The sequence below is a fragment of the Dermacentor variabilis genome, chromosome 1 (genome assembly GCF_050947875.1).
Source record: "Dermacentor variabilis isolate Ectoservices chromosome 1, ASM5094787v1, whole genome shotgun sequence".
NCBI classification, from domain to species: domain Eukaryota; kingdom Metazoa; phylum Arthropoda; class Arachnida; order Ixodida; family Ixodidae; genus Dermacentor; species Dermacentor variabilis.
The window spans coordinates 187,857,757-187,876,595 of NC_134568.1; the positions used below are offsets into that span (position 1 = coordinate 187,857,757).

The 18,839-nt window shown below is 43.7% G+C and overlaps 1 protein-coding gene across 8 annotated transcripts in view; it reads left to right on the forward strand.

The window, feature by feature from the left end:
• Window positions 1-18,839, forward strand: part of LOC142589820 (mitochondrial adenyl nucleotide antiporter SLC25A23-like) — an 88,978-nt gene that overhangs the window by 36,939 nt on the left and 33,200 nt on the right. For 3 of the 8 annotated variants that reach the window (XR_012829981.1, XR_012829979.1, XR_012829982.1), the window contains exon 9: window positions 16,412-16,494. The exons of the other annotated variants lie outside the window; for them this stretch is intronic. The gene's annotated coding sequence lies outside the window, so the exon portion shown is untranslated. The remainder of the gene's footprint in view (window positions 1-16,411; window positions 16,495-18,839) is intronic. 8 annotated transcript variants of the gene reach the window in all.

The window sequence follows — 18,839 nt, forward strand, 5'->3', positions numbered from 1 at the left end:
TCGGGACAAGGCCAAGACAAGGTGCCGTGTAGTGCAACCTCATCGTAGCGATAAAACCCTTGAAATATAGCCTTGAAACGCAGATGGCAGCAGGAACTGCAAGCCAAGTTCGAACGTGTTGATGTCTTGGCTCAACTTTGGGGGCTTCGTTGTCCTTACTCGTTTGAAGCAAGTTCATGTAAACACGGTCGCATCGGGCTTGGTCAGCCCGATTCCTGACTCCACCCACTCACATCGGGTTCATGTAATCATAGCCTGTGCCATGCTAGTCGTGCAGTGGTCGGTGTGGTCACTCATGACTGAGAGAGAGAGAGAGAGAAACAACTTTATTTGCCACTGCAGGGTAGGAAGTTAGGGCAGGTAGGCCTAGTGTGGCTCCCAGGTGGGGGCGACGTCTTGGGCCCACAAAACGAGTGCCACCGGCACAGTAGACAACATAAAAGTAAAGCTCACGAGGTTGCCGTGGACAAAATGTTCCGTTTTAGTATAGTTTGCTGCAGTTCGGGTAGCAGAACGCAGAGCTTACTTGCCACGCTATGGTGGCTAGCCACGCCACAAAGGAAAACACAGATAAGCACAGGGTGGCTAGCGTCGCTGTCAGCACCGCCATGTTTAGCGACCGCACTTTAATTTTTAATAATGTATGTGTCTTTCACATCAAATATATTGAAGACTATTTTTATGGAAGGCGCATTAATTATAATAGCTACGAGCGTAATTAGAAGTTCCATTCTTGTACTTGTACAAAAACCAAACACCGCTGAATGGGCATCTGGCCGCTACGTTTAAAAACTTGTTATTGGCCCTGTGACATGACCAGAACTTCCTTGAGGTATAACTCCTTTAGGAAGTCTCACACTCCCTTATCCTAAAGGAGTTCGTGGGTGCCCGTGTTACACGGGTATAGGCCCTGCTGTTCCAAGAAACTCTTTGATGCCACTTTGGACCACTGGGTATGTGCTGGTCTCCAATGAACCTCTTTGATGCCAACTTGGGTCACTGGGTATGTGCCAGTAGGTGTGTGTCGTTCTTCAGTTAATGTCTTTGACGTCAATTGGCAACTAGGTATGTGCCACTGGGAATGCACTGCTCTGCAATGACGAAAAAGATCTCTTAAGTTTCTCAAAGGCTGAGCGAAATTGAACCCACATCACAAGTGTTCCTCAAGGGCAGCCACCCAATGCATCAGCAGGCCGGGCCACAAATGCACTGAGTATGTGCTGCTTTTCAATTAACGTCTTTCACGGCAACTCTTTAGCGAGCTGCACCATGAATATATTCTGTATGTACCGCTCTTCAATGATCCTCTTGCCAACTGGGCTCACTGGGCATTGTAGGATCTGGTTGTCGTCGCCTCGGAGCCTAGCGTCAACTGAGGGTCACTCTCTAGTCAACGCCGCTGATGCATCTTGTAACGGGTAGCTGACCGATGCTACCGGGGCATCACATGGAGGCTAAGTGGGCCCACGCCATCACCCATGCTTTCTTGACGAGGGTTGCTTCTTTCGTGAAGAGTATGAGGTCAAGAGGTTGAAAGAATGGAGCAGGGAGTTTATTTAGATAGGAGAGGTAAACTTATTTACAAAACAAGGTGTACTCGTACTGGCTGGAGCACTGAGCCTCATACATCATTCTCGTAGCATGAGCTACACATCAGAGCAGACATGTTTTTTGGTGAGCACATCAGGACACGTCAGCACACTCCAGCATGACTGAAGCACTCCAGAGGAGCCTCAAAACTCTGCTTAAGTCCTTTTTGTCCTCCCTTGGTCTCTAGGTCAGGGAAATCTATGGTGACACCTTCCTCCAACCGGAGCATCCAAAGTCACCGAAGGCTCCGCCTTGAGGGCAAAGGTGCCCATAATCACTCTGGCACCTTTGTTCACTGAACACAATCGGAGAAATACCCTCAGGTGCTCATGGCTCATTGCCTCAGAGAAAGGAGGGGACACGTGTTAATAAGAGGATTCGCTATTGTCTCAATTGATGTGTCTTGGCTCATGGAATGGCCCAGCCATTAGCTGGTTCATGGGAAACTGGTTTGGGCGGCTAGCAGTGGCTGTGATGAAATAACGCAGAACACACTTTCCAAGGAGTTTCTTTGTCCCAGTCTCGTGGTCGGCAGACCAGTGGCATCCATCAACCACATTGTCTTCCGTCAAAAATGTCACACCATGGTGTCGCCACTGGTCTGACTAATGGTACGTACTGTTAACTTTACAAAGCTTAAGCAATTCTTCTCAGGAAATCGAAAAGAGGTTCAAAGGTCACTGCCCCCACTGGCCAATCGTAACAGTATGTGTCAATGATTGTGGAGCATGCGAGGGAACAATCCTCAGCATTTGCAGGCACTGGTGCGCCACGCTTTTCATCTCGGAGGCCACGTGCGGACTTCTTGGCAGATCCACTTGATGGCGCAGCGTGCCCAGAAGGAAGCGTGAAAGAGAAGCCCAGTTGTCGCATGATGCATTTCTGAGTGTTCACATGCATGGGTGTGCCATGCACCGGTGCATGGCGGCAGCGGCATGCCGAATGTTCTTAGGGAAGCGCAAAAGAAGAGTCCCACTGCAGTACAGGCCTCATACATAACTTGTTTCAATGGCGGCAATACGTCGTATGCAGTGAAACCTCTTTACTACAAACACCACATTAGCAAACTTTTCAGAAATTCCCAGCTGACTTCTTATGGTTTCAGTGTAAAAAATATTTCAGTACTACAAACTTCAGAATACCAAACTTTTCAGAATAACAATCGTGTTTTCTTCTGACAGCAGTGTTGTAGCTTCAATGGGGCGGCCGGACGGAGGACCTACGGCATGAGGTCTAAATGGCCGGGGCACGCAGCGCCGCAAAGAAGTGCTGGTCTGCTCAAGTCGGGGACCATACAAAGAATCACTTTATTCCAGCGAGGGGAAACACAGCAGGTGACTTATAGCGTTTGGCTCTGAGTGGCGCCCTGATGTAGCCGATTCGAAACCGAAACTGGAAGCCGACACAGGATATTACATCACCTCTGCCTTGAGAGAAAAATGTGCCACTTGGTCTCCTTGCAACAAAGCAAGTCATGAGTTAAGAAGAACACACGTTAGCACTGTAACATGCATGTTTGATGACGACATCTTTATACAATAGAAAATTCAGGTACATGTACCTATCAGACTTTTTTTTTTTTTCTTTTAAGCAGACACTTTTGACTTCCCCATTTTAAGAGAAACACACAACATGAAGATTGAAAATGAACACAATTGCACTACAGTTCTGTAGAGTTTCAGTACCCGTCTTGGGAAGACGATGAGATGCACACTTGCACACATAGATCATGCATGAAAAAGATTTCAGAGTACAAAAAGTAGACAGTGCGAACATCTGTGTGCCCCCTGGGACAGCGCTGATGGGTGGCTCATTGGTCCTGAGCCGGACTCAAGACAGCTCTGTGGCTGTCGTGAATTGAAGATTGTGCGTATAAACCACTTTACACTCCAAGAAGTTGGGACAGTCCCCCCGTAAGGATGCTAAAGACCTAAGTAATGTTTAAAAACTTTTTGGCATGAAAGACAAATTCGTATGATGGTCAGTACCGTAGTGATGATGTGCATACTGCATGTTTGCACTACAAGAAACGTAAGGTATCCCCTATACCAGTAGTAACCGGAAGAAAAGGTGGGAAACCATCATAAAGGGATGGGTAGTCACTGGAGTGATTCTTTTCAGTGAACTTTTCAAGAAAATCCTATCGTGCAGGGCATTTCACAAGTTTGGATGCATTCTAATGTTTGCCATTTTCAAGTGTGAAAGTATTACAACCTACCCTATGGTAAATCTTAAATGGGCCCGAGTATTTAGGACCAGACTTTCTCGAGCTACATACTCGGACAACATCTCCTGGACGAAATTGAGGGCATTTTGTTGCGCGAAGACAGTCCACGTACGTCATAACATTTTTGGCATAAGAGCCGAATTCGCATGCAACCACTTCTTTAATAGTCTGGAAGCTGTATTCAGTATCCTGATCCCAGACAAACGGTTATCCTTGCTTTAGCAGTTTTCTAAGCAGTTCTACCAATTCACCGTACTGCGGGATCAGTTTAGCGTAGTATTTCGTGAGACCAAGAAATGAATGCAAAGACTTGTCAGTTGGCTGTGGTGCATCAACAATTGACTTCACTTTGTTTTCCAGAGGCGAAATGCCGTTTACACTGAACCTAGGTCCAAGAAAAGTGAGCTCTGGGACACTATATACACACTTTGCATTTAACTCTATGCTAGCAGCTGAGATTCTGGAAAGCACAGTTGGCAGATTTTTATTGTTCTCAGCTTGTGCGGCCCCAAATCAAAACATCGCTTAAGCAGCACAAGCTACCTGGACAGTCTTTTAAAACAGATGAGATTATCTTCTGAACAGCGGAAGGCGCAGATGCCAATCCAAAACACAAGCGCTTGAAGCAAAAGAGACCGTCATGAGTGATGAAAGTAGTAAGCTCACGGCTTCTTTTGAACAATAGAACCTGATGATAAGCGAACTGTAAGTCCAACTTACTGAACACAGTAGCACCAGCGAGTCCATGCAACAGTTCGTCAGCCCTCGGTAGTGGAAAGGCGTCTAAGACGATAGCCTTGTTGGGTTCTCTAAGATTGACGCAAAGTCAAATGGAATTGTCTTTCTTCCGAACCACGACGAGCAGAGAGATCCACTCGGACGCTGTGACTCATTCGATGATATCAGCTGATTCCAGCCATTGCAGCTTGGCAGAGACTTATTCACGGAGAACCAGAGGTAGAGGATGCAGTTTCACTGAGACTGGTTGCACTGAAGCTCGGAGACGAACGTCATGGATGAAGCCCTTTAGTCCCCAATTGTCCTGAGAACAGATGGGCGAACTCTGATGGACCGTTATGCGGAAGAGACTAACGCTGAATGCTTGGGTCAGCTGGAACTCCTGATACTTGTTGACATGTGAGCGAAGACCCTTGAATGTCAATGCCCAAAGGTTGAATGGCGTCTAAGCCCAAAAGAGAAGTGCCTTGGTTCGTGACGGGAAATGTCACTACTGCAGCCTTGTTGCGGTACTTGGCGAGCACGGAGAAATGTCCTGAATGCAGAATTTCTTGCTGCGAATAATTCTTGAGTCGAAGACTTGAAGGAGATAATGGAAAAACCTTGAAATGTTCTTCGTATAGGGAGCTGCTCATCAGCGACACCGTAGCTCCTGTATCCACGAGCAACTTGAGTGTAGTATTCGCAATGAGGACTTCGGTGTGAATTGTTGCCGGACGGAAATTTGGTGCTTGAATTGTGAGCACAGACGGGACTATAGTGGCTCATTCTGTATCAGCGGTAGCGGAAACAAGCTGCGTTCGAGCAAGAGACTGTCACTGTGTTCGGTTCCTCAAACGGCAAACTGAGGCGTAATGTCCCAATTTTCTGCACGCACGGCAGGTAACTTGCTTTGCTGGACAGCCTGGATCGGATGCGATGTGGTGAGGTGAACCACATCAGTAGCAATGGACTGCGATGTCTCGACTGTCTTCACGGAGTTCGAACCAGGCGCCATGTTGACCAGCCTCCCCAGGATGCGACTGTCTGCCATGCCGTTGAGCGCCACCTTGAAGCTGCCGGGTTGAGGGAGAAGGGTGGCAGGAACTGCCACCTTGTGCGCCCGGGTGAGGAAGGTGAGGACTGTCGATGCCATCTTGGCATTGCGTCGAGACGTGCTGAACAGACGAGCTGTTGAGGACAAAGTTCCTTGTCAACTTGCTGTATGCTTCGTTCGATTTCCTGGGCTTTCTTGAGCGTGAGGGACGATCCTTCGTAGAGTAACCTTTCTCGTATTCTTGCTGATGCAACGCCTTGCAAGATTTGGTCGCGAAGGGACTCGTTGTGCCAAGGCCGAACGCACAAGCAGGCGCTAGCCTTTGTAGTGCAGTGACGAAGTCCTGAAAGATTTCCCCAGGTAGTTGCTTTTTGTCCCTGAAGATAATGTGGTGCACCAGGGGATTGGTGCTTTCTTCTTAATGCTGGTCGAAGATGCGCAGAATGTCTTCGAACGTAGTAGATGTCAGGTCCGTTTGCGACGCGAGGTCGTAGTAGAGACGCTGCCCCTCGAAGCCTAAGTTGCTGAGTAAAATGGATTTCTTACTCTTGTTTTGTAGTGCCTCACATCCGGTTGCCTCGAGAAACGTGCAAAAGTAACATTTCCACGTGAGCCACGGTACCGCAGGAGTACCGGGTAGCGCCAGGAAATGTGGCATGGGGGGTACGAACGCCATGCTGGGCACCGAGAACACGGGCGGTGGAGTTGCTGTTGACGGAGAAGGAGGCGTAGTTGTGGCGTCTTGCATGCCGGAGGCAGGATAGCAGCAGAAGTAGAATGATAAGGGCACGTAGGAAGCAGAATAAATGGTTTACCTCGTCGTGAGTTTATTGTAGCTTCGACGGGGTGGCCGGATGGAGGACCTATAGCATGAGGCCTAAACGGCCGGGGCGCGCAGTGCTACAAAGAAGAGCCGGACTGCTCAAGTCGGGGACCAGACAAAGAATCACTTTATTCCAGCAAGGGGAAACACAGCAGGTGACTTACAGCATTTGGCACTGAGAGGCGCCCTGACGTAACCGATTCGAAACCGAAACTGGAAGCCGACACAGGATATTAGAAGCTGGAATATGATTGGTACCAGCGCTGTACTCTTCTATATCTCTCAAGGACACTGGTAAACCAGTGCTCATCTTTTTGTGCTGCACGTCTGTGCAGGGAGTAAACTGCAGCGACTGCATGCTCCGGAAGCTGTGAGCACTTCACATAAACTTCACTTTGAGGCCACCATCACCACGTTAATCAGAAAAGCAGTGTATGAAAAAGATGCAGGAACATGTGCGGTCTAAATCGACTTTAACAAGACAACACCCTCATTGCCACATGACATGTCCTAGGAAGCGGGGTCATAGCCATGGATGGATGGATGGATGGATGGATGGATGGATGAATGGATGGATCGAAAAACTTTATTGAGAGTCCTGAGATACGAGATTATCGTGCAGTGGGCCGCTCCCACATTGGGATGGGCAGGTCGAGCCTGGCCGCCGCCTCGTGGCTCTCTGAACAGCCCAGATTTGGTCCCCATAGTCAGGGCTTCGCAGTGAGGTATTGCATCTTGACTGGTCTGCTTGGTCTGTGCATTGTAATGAGGGGCATCGCCGGAGCATGTGTTCTAAGTTAGCTCAGTCGCCGCATGGAGGGCAGGTATTGCTAGTATATGTGTCTGGTTTCAAGTATCTTCAAATACATTCAAGTATTCAATTGAATATCTATTTGATATTAGCTTCAACTAAAGTTTCAGCATTTGAATTGTTCTAGGTATTCGAAACAAACATAACATATATTTCTGCTTATAGGCTGCACCCGAAATTACAACACCCCAGAAAGAAAGAAAAAATATCCGTGTGTATAACCTGTGGATATAACTGTATACAATGCTCAAACCAGTCTCCATTTGTGGATGCATGAATTGTCCACATATCTTCGGTCAGTGACTCTATTCCCCACCTCTTCAGTGACGCTGATAACTTAGCCTTAAAGATGGTTCCACGGCAGTACAGATCGCGCTGCCGTGAAATTATACCTTGAAGCGAAATTTGCACTACCATGAAGCCACACCTCAAGTCGAAATTCACATATAAGCCACATCCCAATTTTACCGTTGAATGTAAAAAAATATTTGGTTCTGCATGCAAAAATATCGTAGACTTTGAAACATGTATAATTGACAGCGGAAATTTTGCTGAGCAAATCGCATCGGATAAATACAAGGCAAAGACAAATTTGTCTACAGTCGCCTACTGATTTCTGCACCTACTCAATTATTAAAATATATTATTCGCAGCAGCCGTACAGCCACTGTAAATAGTTTTGCTTTAATGTGGCGCTAAACCGTAACTTTGGTGGTGAGCACTCGACGAAACAGTGCTGGTTAGGCCTAACAGCCATACCAGGTGCAGTGATAGATGGCAAATCGTCGAGGAGAAGTTTGCTGCTGATCAAAAATCAGGCCACGGGTCATGCACACGGGCTAGACTGAGGACCGCAAAAGCACCGAGCATGCCTACCAAATTCGTCTGTGCGCTTACGGCACAGGTGAAGCTCGCCTGTAGACAGAAAGCATCAAACTGAATTTGCATAGCATCGCATAAACTGCCAGGGTTGTGCAGTCAAGGTAGCACTTCACAGCATCGCAACCTTGCACAGCAGGCAAACTCGAATTGCGGCCTCCACCACAAAACTTAGCATTGACTCGAGTTTCAGTATTTGAATTTTTCTAGGTAGTCGAAATGAACAAGTAACATGTTTTTCTGCTTATAAGCTGCACCCCCAAATACAACACCCCAGAAATAAAAAAAAAAAGTCTGTGTATATAACCCGTGGATATAACCGTATACAATCCTCAAACCTTTGTAAAAACAGTCTCCATTCGTGGGTGCATGAATCGTCTACATCGTATTTTCCATCAGTGGCTCTGTTAAAGTGAGCAAGAGCCTGTAAACAAATTTTCTGTGCTACTGAAGCTGTAAAAAATGTTGAACTTAGCATTTTTGCATGAAAACATCTGAATAACAGGACTTTATACACTTGTTTTTAATTTGTGGGTACCAGCTGCGGGCACTAAGTGTGGTCAGCCATGGCATCCAAGATTTACGGCACCGTGCGACACAACACGCAAATCTCGGACGGAGTGAGCTACGTCGATGCATTGCTCTCGGCGCGATCTTCACCGCATGCTCTGGCACTCATAACCGCACTGTTATGACCCAACCGTCTTGCGATTTGTTTATAAGTGCTTACTAAAAAGATACTATCCACCATGAATGCTCTGAGGATTTGTTTTTACTGCTGAAACTCTAAAACATAGAATTAACAAAATTCATGATTTAACTAAGTTTTTTGCTTCAAGTACAACTTCGTTATATCGAGGTTAGGTTGGATTAGAGGTGATGGTCACATGATATCACAAACCGCTGACACATGCATTAGCAAAAGTGGCAAAAGTCGCAACAGGACCATGTCGCCGAAAATTGAGTATGCAGAATATATAAGCCATTCTTTCTTGCACCATGCGCTACTCAATACTGGAGATGCGATTTGCCTCATCCTCTGCTGTCACTTGTCTTGGAATGCAGAGCATGCCTCTCACCTTTCTTCTATTACTCTGTCTGATGCTTTACTGTCTTATATGTGTTTCTGGTATGTGACCACCACCTTCGATTTCCAGGAGTAATGAGTGAGTCCAAATGTATGCTCTATTATGGACTTTTTGAACTGGTTGCATTAAGAGATCTTATAATTTATGATTAGTTATGTGTTCAAGGAATTGAAGCCCTACAACATGTCAGCGGCTAATAAAGCAAAAAAAAAAAAACTTTGGCAAATTTTTTTGCGGGTACACCTTTAAAGGGACCAACGTCCAGTGCCTTGTCTAAAAGCTGTAAAATTTATTGGTAGATTTAAAAATTTCATGTCCTTGTTGATCAAAATGTGACTTTTTGAAATGAGACCTTGCAGAAGCACTAATGATGAGACAAAATGCTGCTCTCATACAGAGCCTTACTTGAAGTTGAATAGGAAGTCAACAAAGTTTCTAAAAGCCACTTGGAAAAGCTCATTATCGCTGCCTTGTTGTTAAATTGAACGTTAGACAATTTTTTTAGAGCATTTGTAGCTATGAATCACACTAAATGCAGCTTATTTCTATCTGGCACTGGTGCGAAACCTTTAATAATGACAGCATATTTTTGTGCACTCTTACCTGTATTTCACTTTGCTTGTGGCCTTGTACAGCTAGCATCCGAAAAATCAGTCCAAACAAATAATGCACACCTTTTCGTGCCCCCAAGGCCTCAAATTGCATAACCGAAATAGCTCTGGTGGCCTGACAGTACACTTATTATACATATCAACCTGCCATGGTTGCTCAGTGGCTATGGTGTTGGGCTGCTGAGCACGAGGTCACGGGATCGAATCACGGCTATGGCGGCCGCATTTCTATGGGGGCGAAATGCTGCGAAAACACCCGTGTACTTAGATTTAGGTGCACGTTAAAGAACCCCAGGTGGTCAAAATTTCCGAAGTTCTCCACTACGGCATGCCTCATAATCAGAAAGTGGTTTTGGCACGTAAAACCCTATAATTTAATTTTATTATACATATCGGTATTGTACTGTGACAGGAGAAGGCAGGGTGCACGTGTATAATTAAGGAATACATACCGTGTCCCATTGCAATGGCTCTCGTCCACTCTTGTATGCATTACCGCAATACATTGCGTATGCTTGACCGCGTAACAACACCGTATTGCAGCGAAGCTTGCTTTTGGGAACTGGCACTATACAGTTCGACCCCTCAGTGTGCTTTCCACGCTTTAAAACCATCAAGGAGGATGACAAATGTGGAGTCGGCAGTATTGTTGACTGTGGTGAATTCTTTCTATAAAAAGCACAACGCCAAACAGTAGGAAGCTTGGTAGCGAACGTCGAAGCAGCTAGGCCAAGCATTGCCGCAGTCGTGGCTACAGCTTCCAGCGGACTGGTGTGGTGAGAGCGCTGGTTTGAGGCTGCAAGATAATCAAAATGGCAATGGTGGTGGCTTCTATTAATGCCCTTTCAACTCGGTGACAATAAAAAGCCAGCAAAATCGGGAGGGCAGAGGGTTTCAGCATCCAAAATTTCAGACATTCTAATACATTGGCTTTAGTGGGTGGGCTACATGGTGGTGCTGCGAAGGCATCTGAATTATCGCACGTCCAAAAATTCAGTCAACTATATGTGGAGGTAACCGCACAGGTATTGAAGGCCGCAAGACAACATCTGCGAACATGGTTCTGGTGCAACCCCTTGTGTCCTTGTCCACCTCCTCTTGGCTTTCGACTTTGTGATCTATGTTGAGACCGGTGAGCAGCAACAGTCTGAACACAGTGATGGTGATTCTTCTGTGCCATACAGCAGGTTCTGTGAATTGACTGTTTTCAGTAGTGACATGTGGCATTCAACATTGGTACTGCTGATGGGCGATGCTGCATTGGTGCCACCATCACAGTTTTTGGAACGTAACAATGAGAAATAGAAACATAACATTAATTAATTTAATTAATATCTGAGGTTTTATGTGCCAAAACCACACTCTGATTGTGAGGCACTCCATAGTAGAAGACTGGAATCATTTTGACTACCATGGGTTCTTTAACTCTTTCCCTACTGTGCCCATTGGACATCTATCTACCCGCTATCGATGGTGTGAAATGCCGATTTCGAAACCTTCCGCACCGCTCACTGACACACTACACTATCGGACGTGAAGGAGGAGAATTTGCTTTTTTCCCTGCCAAGCGGGGATTTTTGAACACACTACGAAATTTTTGCGATTTTCTAAGTAGAAAGCGAAAATGGCCACCTCTGGGAACAGCGTGCGTGCTTTGAAAGATTGCAGATCTCGCGATTATGCTGAGTCTGTGGCTGATTATATCAGTGGATTGAGCAGCAGTCTGATAATGCTGTCTTTTCATCAGACTTTGACTCCGAGAGCAACGACGACACAAACCAGCCAAGAACATCGGTGGCTGCAGCCCGGCATGCCCAACTGTAGTGCTTGCAGTTAAATTTTTGTAGTGGAATACCTGTTCAATGAAAATTTTCAACTTCTTTCAGAGATAGTGCCTATTAGACAGCAATAGATTTTGTATATCTCATAATTTTTGTTACATTTTTTTCCTAGTTAATACAAGCATGTCCTTACAAACTTTGTTCAATTTTATCCCACAATCTTGTATCTGACAGTTTGTATTCTTTTATGACATACATCTTGTTAATAAAACATTAATGTCTGAAAAGTGCATTCATTCTGCTTTTGTTCATGTATTACATAAAATATTGAGTGCAGTAGTTCTTTCAGAAAAATAATCTGGCGTAACCTACAAAAAAGGCCTATTCTCCCCATGGTAGGGAAAGAGCTAACAAGCACCTAAATCTAAGTACACAAGCATTTCTGCATTTTGCCCCCATCAGAATATGGTCGCTGCAGCTAGGATTGAATATGCAGCCTTGAACTCAGCAGCACAACACCATAGCCACTGAACTACCACGGCAGGTGAGATACGTAACAAACAGGAAGGTAATGCACATGACCCTATGGGAACTAAACAGCACCGGTGCTTCAGAGCATAAGAGCAGAGAAAACAAAACAAATGGAAACGTATCAACATATGCCTACTGCAAATTATTTTTGTCTAATAAATAACAGAAGGGCAATAAACATAGACAATTCTTCAAAGCAGTAATACATTTCCTGTTGAGTCTGCGGGCAGTCACCTGTAGCTGCCGTGTGTGCATACATATGTGCACATGCACATGTGCTAGGAAAAGATTTGAGTGAAGGGTTAACAAGAAAGCTAAGCTCTCTGGAAGACATGTTTGACTGCATGGAGGAAGGGAAGTGAAAGAATGCGAGAAAGGTTGAAAATAGTGCAGTGGTAATGGCCGCTGGCAGGAAAGAGGGTATTTATTTGTACAGGTACCTGCAGTGCGAGGGCATTATTGCAGGAGGGGACATTTCTAGCAAAAAGAGAAACATTCAGAAAATGAGCTGATTAAAAAGAAAAGCATTGGGCAAGGCGCAAAAAAGAAATACAAGAAAAAGCGCAGCAACAGGCTCACAGGTGCATTCACATCATAAAAAAGGGTGGTTTGTCGTACGAAGCATAAGGATATGCATTTACGACAGGCGAGACGATAAAGATGACTGAAACTTTGAGCACGTTTTACATTGAACAGTACTGTTAAAAAGCTTATTCCAGTGCATTGAAGTAAGCAGGAAAAATGATTTTCGGAAAGCATCAATGCGACAGCGTGTTTCCAGAACTTAAAACTCGTGATCACATTGGAAAGAAATGAAATGGGGTGGGAAAATGTACAAGTTCTTGTTTATTCCTGTGAGACCAATGTAAATTTGGAAATAAAAGTTATAATTTTATTGCCAAGGCTTTCTTCAATTAATGTAATGCTGCTGTGGAAGTTACGACCACATAAAGCCAACAGGCAATGACTCTTCATTGTCTGTTGGCTCTATGTGGTCATGGTTAACAAAATTGAGCCCCTCGTTCCCCTTCTTCTGCTGTGGAAGTTGTAATTTCCAGAAACAAACCTGGCAGCACGGTTTTGAATGCATTCAAGTTTGTCTATACTATAAGAGGTTTGAGGGTCCCAAGCCGTGCAAGCGTACTCAAGTATTGTGCGAATATTTGTGTTGTAAAGCTGCTTTTTTACACTTTTGGAGGCTTTATGAAAACTATGTATAATGAGGTTGAGCATTCTTGATGGCCTTAAGCTCAGATATTTGATGCCTATTCCAGGTAAAATTTTTTTGAAAAGCAGACCCTAAGATATTTATAATATTCAACCCGTTCAACGTTCAAAAGCCAGTCCATCCAAATTATAAACGGGTCTCGCCAAGAGGCGTTTACGGGTGAAAGATGTGTTGACATTTTGCACTGTCTAAAGACATGCCGGACTTTAAGTAGCAACCTTGAATTGTGCTTAAATCACTCTGTAGGCAGCTAACAGCGTGATCATCTTGTATATCTCTGTATATGGTGCAGTTGTCTGCATATAATTTCACTTTGCACTGAAGTCCTTGTGCAATATCATTTATATAAACTAAACATGGCAATGGCCCCAAAACAGACCCTTGAGGCATGTCAGAAGTTACAGTGGCACCAGTTGATTTAGCTCTGTTGATTAAGACACATTAAGACATCCACTCGACTATAGCAGTACGAATGCAGACATGATAATGTATGTAGCAGCAAGGCATGAGGAATGGTATCAAAGGCCTTTTGAAAACCCAAAACTACACAGTCTGCCTGGTAACCTAAGTTGAAAGAGCAAAAGAGATCATGGCAGAATTCTACCAGTTGATTTGTGCATCACAAGCCAAGCCTGAATCCATTTGAAAATAAACTATTGCTCTGAAGGTGTTTCGTCACAACACCGTAGATAATGCATTTAATTATTTTGCAGCACACACGTGATAGAGAGATGGGCCTGTAGTTCTGTACTGTATTTTTGAGACCACTTTTATGAATAGGCACTACATAGCTACTTTCCATTGTGCTGGAATTGAACAGTTCTGTAATGACTTGTTAAACAAAACAACTAAGAAATAAGCAATTTCTTGAGAGCAAGCTTTGATTACTTAGGAGGGGATACCATCAGGACATGCAGCAGACTTGTTTTTTAGATTAAAGGGGGGGGGAAGCTTCAGAACACCATTATAATTGACAGTAATCATGGGCATATTCTCGTAGGCTATTTCATGCATTTCAGGAAGTGGACTAGTATATAAGGAAGAAAACACTGATTTGAAATAGAAATTAAAAATGCAAGCTTTCTCATAATTGTCAGACACCATTTTATCAACAAATAAATTAGGAACTGTGGTATTTTCTTTGCGGTTACTTTTAACAAATTTCCAAAATTCTTTCAGGTTTTAGTCTTGTGTCAAGTGAAGAAATGTAAATTTGTTTCTTTACCTTGATCTCTTGTTTAATTTTGTGGCTTATGCAGTGCATTTCTTGGAAAGCACACTGCTTGTGATTTTTTAATATGTAGCATACAGATGGTGTTTCTTGTTTATTTGTGCTCGAACTTTTTTATTTACCCAGGATTAAACCATTCTGGCGTATGTTCTGCAGTTTACAGTGACCCGTTTTTAGGCCTCTTTAAGCCGCATTACATCTACATTTGCAGCACATTTGCACGTTTCATACATATTACATAGACAATTCGTTACCACATGACGTGGCGCTCTTTGGCCATAACTGGCCCTTGCATCATTAAACACTACACATCATCATCATTCTGGTGTTTACTTGTTGAGGAGTTTTGAAGGGATGTGTTGTTCTATTAAAGCCAATAGTTTAACTCTGCGAAGTATCCAACCTTGATCTATGTCCCTTTAACTGGGTGACTTCACAAAAATATGCGTAGAAACGAGAAAGCTCATGTGATAATGACTCAGTCACCTCGGTCATAAAGAAACACCTTCCTAGTATGTTTGTGGGCTGTTCTAACTGAAGTGTCAGAGAAAGTGGCCACAATGCAATCGTGATCACTAATACTGGGACTCTGATCACTGATACTAGAGCTCTCAGGCATGAATTAGGTCAAGTCATAAGTTCAGTCATAAGTCATAAGGTCGTAAACTCAGAAAACTATAAAGATAGGTAGGTCATAGAGTCTAGCAGCACAGGTTTTCTATCTTCCCAGTGAACAGCAGGTATATTTATGTCTCCAGCAAGAATATAGTCACAATTTATGGTAGTTAAAACTTTACAATTCGTTAAATGATTTCACATTATTAGAACTTGGAGGTTGGTAAAAGGATCCAGTAGTGAAGTAGCTGCCATTGTTAAGCTTAATCTTGCACTAGACAGATTCAGAATAATTTAGAGTAGCAGACAGTTCACTACTCTGAAGACATTTATTAATGAGTATAAGAACGCCACCACCATGTGTGTTTTTATAACATCAGTAAACATTGTAACTGCACAGAATTGATAAATAGTCGTGTATAAAATAATCAGATGCAGCGCAGTCTGCTTCTGACATAGGAAACATACCTGGTGCTGACATGCACCTGCTGAGCTGTGACTTGGAGCACTGTACTCAATATTCATGCATCAAGGATGCTGGGTAACCATTGCTCATCTCTCTTCACTAGAGGTGCATGCAGGGAATAGCTCCAATGACTCCAAGCTGTAGAAGACACGAGCTTGGTACCCATTTGAATACGATTTGTGTGGGAACACTCTGGGCTTGAGGGGAGGAATATATTTAGACACTTGTTGCTCCTTTAATATAATGTATGATAATAAATATTTTGTGAGAAAGCTTTCAGGATGAAGTACTCATCTATAGGGTTCTTTCAAACACACAAAAAAAATATAGTTTCAGGGACCCTTTTGCCAATTTGCCTCTCTCCAGCAGACAATATATGGCATTTTACTGACCATTTTAGAGCATAAAAGACAACCTTATCAATGTTTCTGCAAACAATATTTTACTCTTAAGTATATAGCACACAAAGCAGTTATTAGTGTGCTAGCTTCTACTCATGATTGCTGTGCACGGTGAACGTATAGCTCAGGGGTATTTAACAAAGTTGTCATAATTGTGCATGGGCACTTAAGTCCTTTAGTAGACAATGCTAGTTAAAAGCAGCAGTTTGTTTTGCCTACTAATTTGACAGGACCATATGCTGAAGCAGCTATGTCAATAACTATGGTTACAAAATTTATATTTTTTGGCAGCATGCAACACCACTTACTTGTACTAGAATGTTACTGATTTATCGTGCCGCTGATTTGTCGGTAGGCACTGGAAATACAATTGAAGATGTGGATCCTATGCTGCTCCCCTTCCCCATCTCCCACATCGCAGTGCATGTTGACATCAATGTGAGTCTGGGCGTCTTTGGTGTCTGCACTCCGAAGAAACAACTTATTCACTGAATATAGTCAAACGCCTCTACAACGAAATTACCTGTAGAACAGAGAATTGCATGTGCCCCAGCCAAACTCTTATCTTTCATTTGTATTGTGGATGCCGCCTCTGCAGTGAATACCACCACAATGGGTTTGCTTGTACAACAAAAAAGTTTTGGCTCACTGATGGCTGTTTGTTGTTGACAACAAACCCACGTAGCAGCACTGTCAATGCCTTCTGCTGTGGTGTGCATAAGGAGGGCTTGGTCGACACCAAAACAAACATCGCGCGTGAGCGTCCAGACTCCACTGTAGTCATCACAGCTTCCCCTTCCCCCCCCCCCCCCCCTCAACCACCAACCCCGCCAAAAAAATAAAAGCCCCACGAGCAAATGGCGAAACACTTTGACTACCTGCACACTTATGGCTTTCCAAAAAAATGAGAGAGAGAGAGAGAGGAGGGAGGGGGGGTTAAAGAAAAAGCAAACTAGGCACAACGATCTTCCTGCATTACCACTTCTGGCACTTGGCGGCAGTGCTTAGATTACTACAGAAATTGTGACAAAATGGGCAGTCGCGTTTGACGTTATGCTGCTCTACATTCATCGCTCCCAGGTTTCACCCAGCTACTATGACACACTCCATCATCAGATAAAATGTGCCAACTTCTTTCATGAACTATCTCTTCAGTACATTGTAAATCAAAGTTTTTCTTTTTTTGCTGAACTTGCTTAGCCTGGTGTACTTCAAGCAGTATGATGCACAATCTTCACAACAAAGTTACCTATATAACGAAGGATTCTGGAGGTCCTAAGCACCTCGTTTTAAAGGCGTTTGACTGTGTAGGCAGTTGTCATCGTATTTGTAAAATTTACATGTTATTAACCCTCGAGTACTGTCGCCTGTGCTTTTTCTCAGAGATGTTATAGTTGTATGTAACTGCACTGCTACTGTGATTAATACAGTGTGGAGCCATTATACCTTTGTTTTATGAAATACCATTGGGTATGCATCATGTACTTGTATTAAAAACTATTAGTGACTGCTACTCTTATAGCTGCAGGTAGGTTTAACTGCATTATAGTTACAGCAGCCATAGCATTCTACTTCTAAATTTTTTATACTCTGTTTTTCCTTTTGCGCATTAATCCTTTTTCTTTCATGCTGGCACAGCAGTATCCACTTCTGATAGTAGTGTGTATCATCGCATCACTATTTACTGCCGTGGTAAATAGTAAAATAATGTTGGGTTAAAACAGTGGCTATCATTTGTTCATTTTTCCCCATGGGTTCTGGCCAGCAAGTCCATTTGTGTCTGTTTGATTGATTGTACTACTTGTCCTGATTGTCATGGTGACAGGACAATGTGGTAGCAGGAAGGGTGCCACCTAAAGAGCAAGCCTTGGTGATACTTACTCTAGGGACACTACGACCTCAGTTTGTGTGTGCGTGCTGCCCATGTATGTCACATGGGTAGCATGTGGGCACTTTGTGATCAGCTTTTTTATTCCTTTCGTGCCTGGTACCTAGTTGTGTACTTCAAATAGGATAATTGGAGATTTTTTGACAAATGTTGTTTGTATAGCTGTTTCTGTAGACATAAGTTGATGATTAAAGTGTTGCTATGCTGGGTGTTTCATGAAGCTTTTGCATGAATGAAAATGGTGTAGTCATAGATGAACAATTAAGGGAAAATGAGACATCTACATAATCATAGCAATTGCTATGATTGGGTGGGTGGATGTCTCATTTTCCCTTAATTACTTCTCTCCACCTTGCAGGTTTCTGCAGAACTATTATGTCAAACTTTTGCCTTTGCTTCGAGTTGTTGACAAATTCGACTTCGCCCTGCCATCTGCTAGCTGCCTGGTTAGCTCAGATGGTAGAGCGGCTGCCCTGAAAAGGCGGCAGTCCCGGATCCAGGTCCCGGACCAATTTTTCAACTGTGAAGCTTTTCTTTTGAGGAACCCATACGGGTTTCCTTTGTAGCAATTGCTACAATTGGGCGGATGTCTCACTTTCCCTTAATTAATCACTTCTCTCCACCTTGCGGGTTTCTGCAAAACTATTACGTCAAACTCATAGTCATAGATGGTTAGTGCCAGTGGCAGAATATAGTCTTCAGCAGTTACAATTAGTTGGCTTATTGTGCTCAATTAGAACAGTTTAATACATAAAAACCTGTATGTTTTTCAAAAGACCTGGGCCTGTTGTGATGAATAAATCAGACATAGCTTATAAACGATTTGTGTTTCTACATTCGGTGCTCTTTTTTCTCATACTGGCTGTCCCTAGTAATTGTCACCAGGAATTAAAGA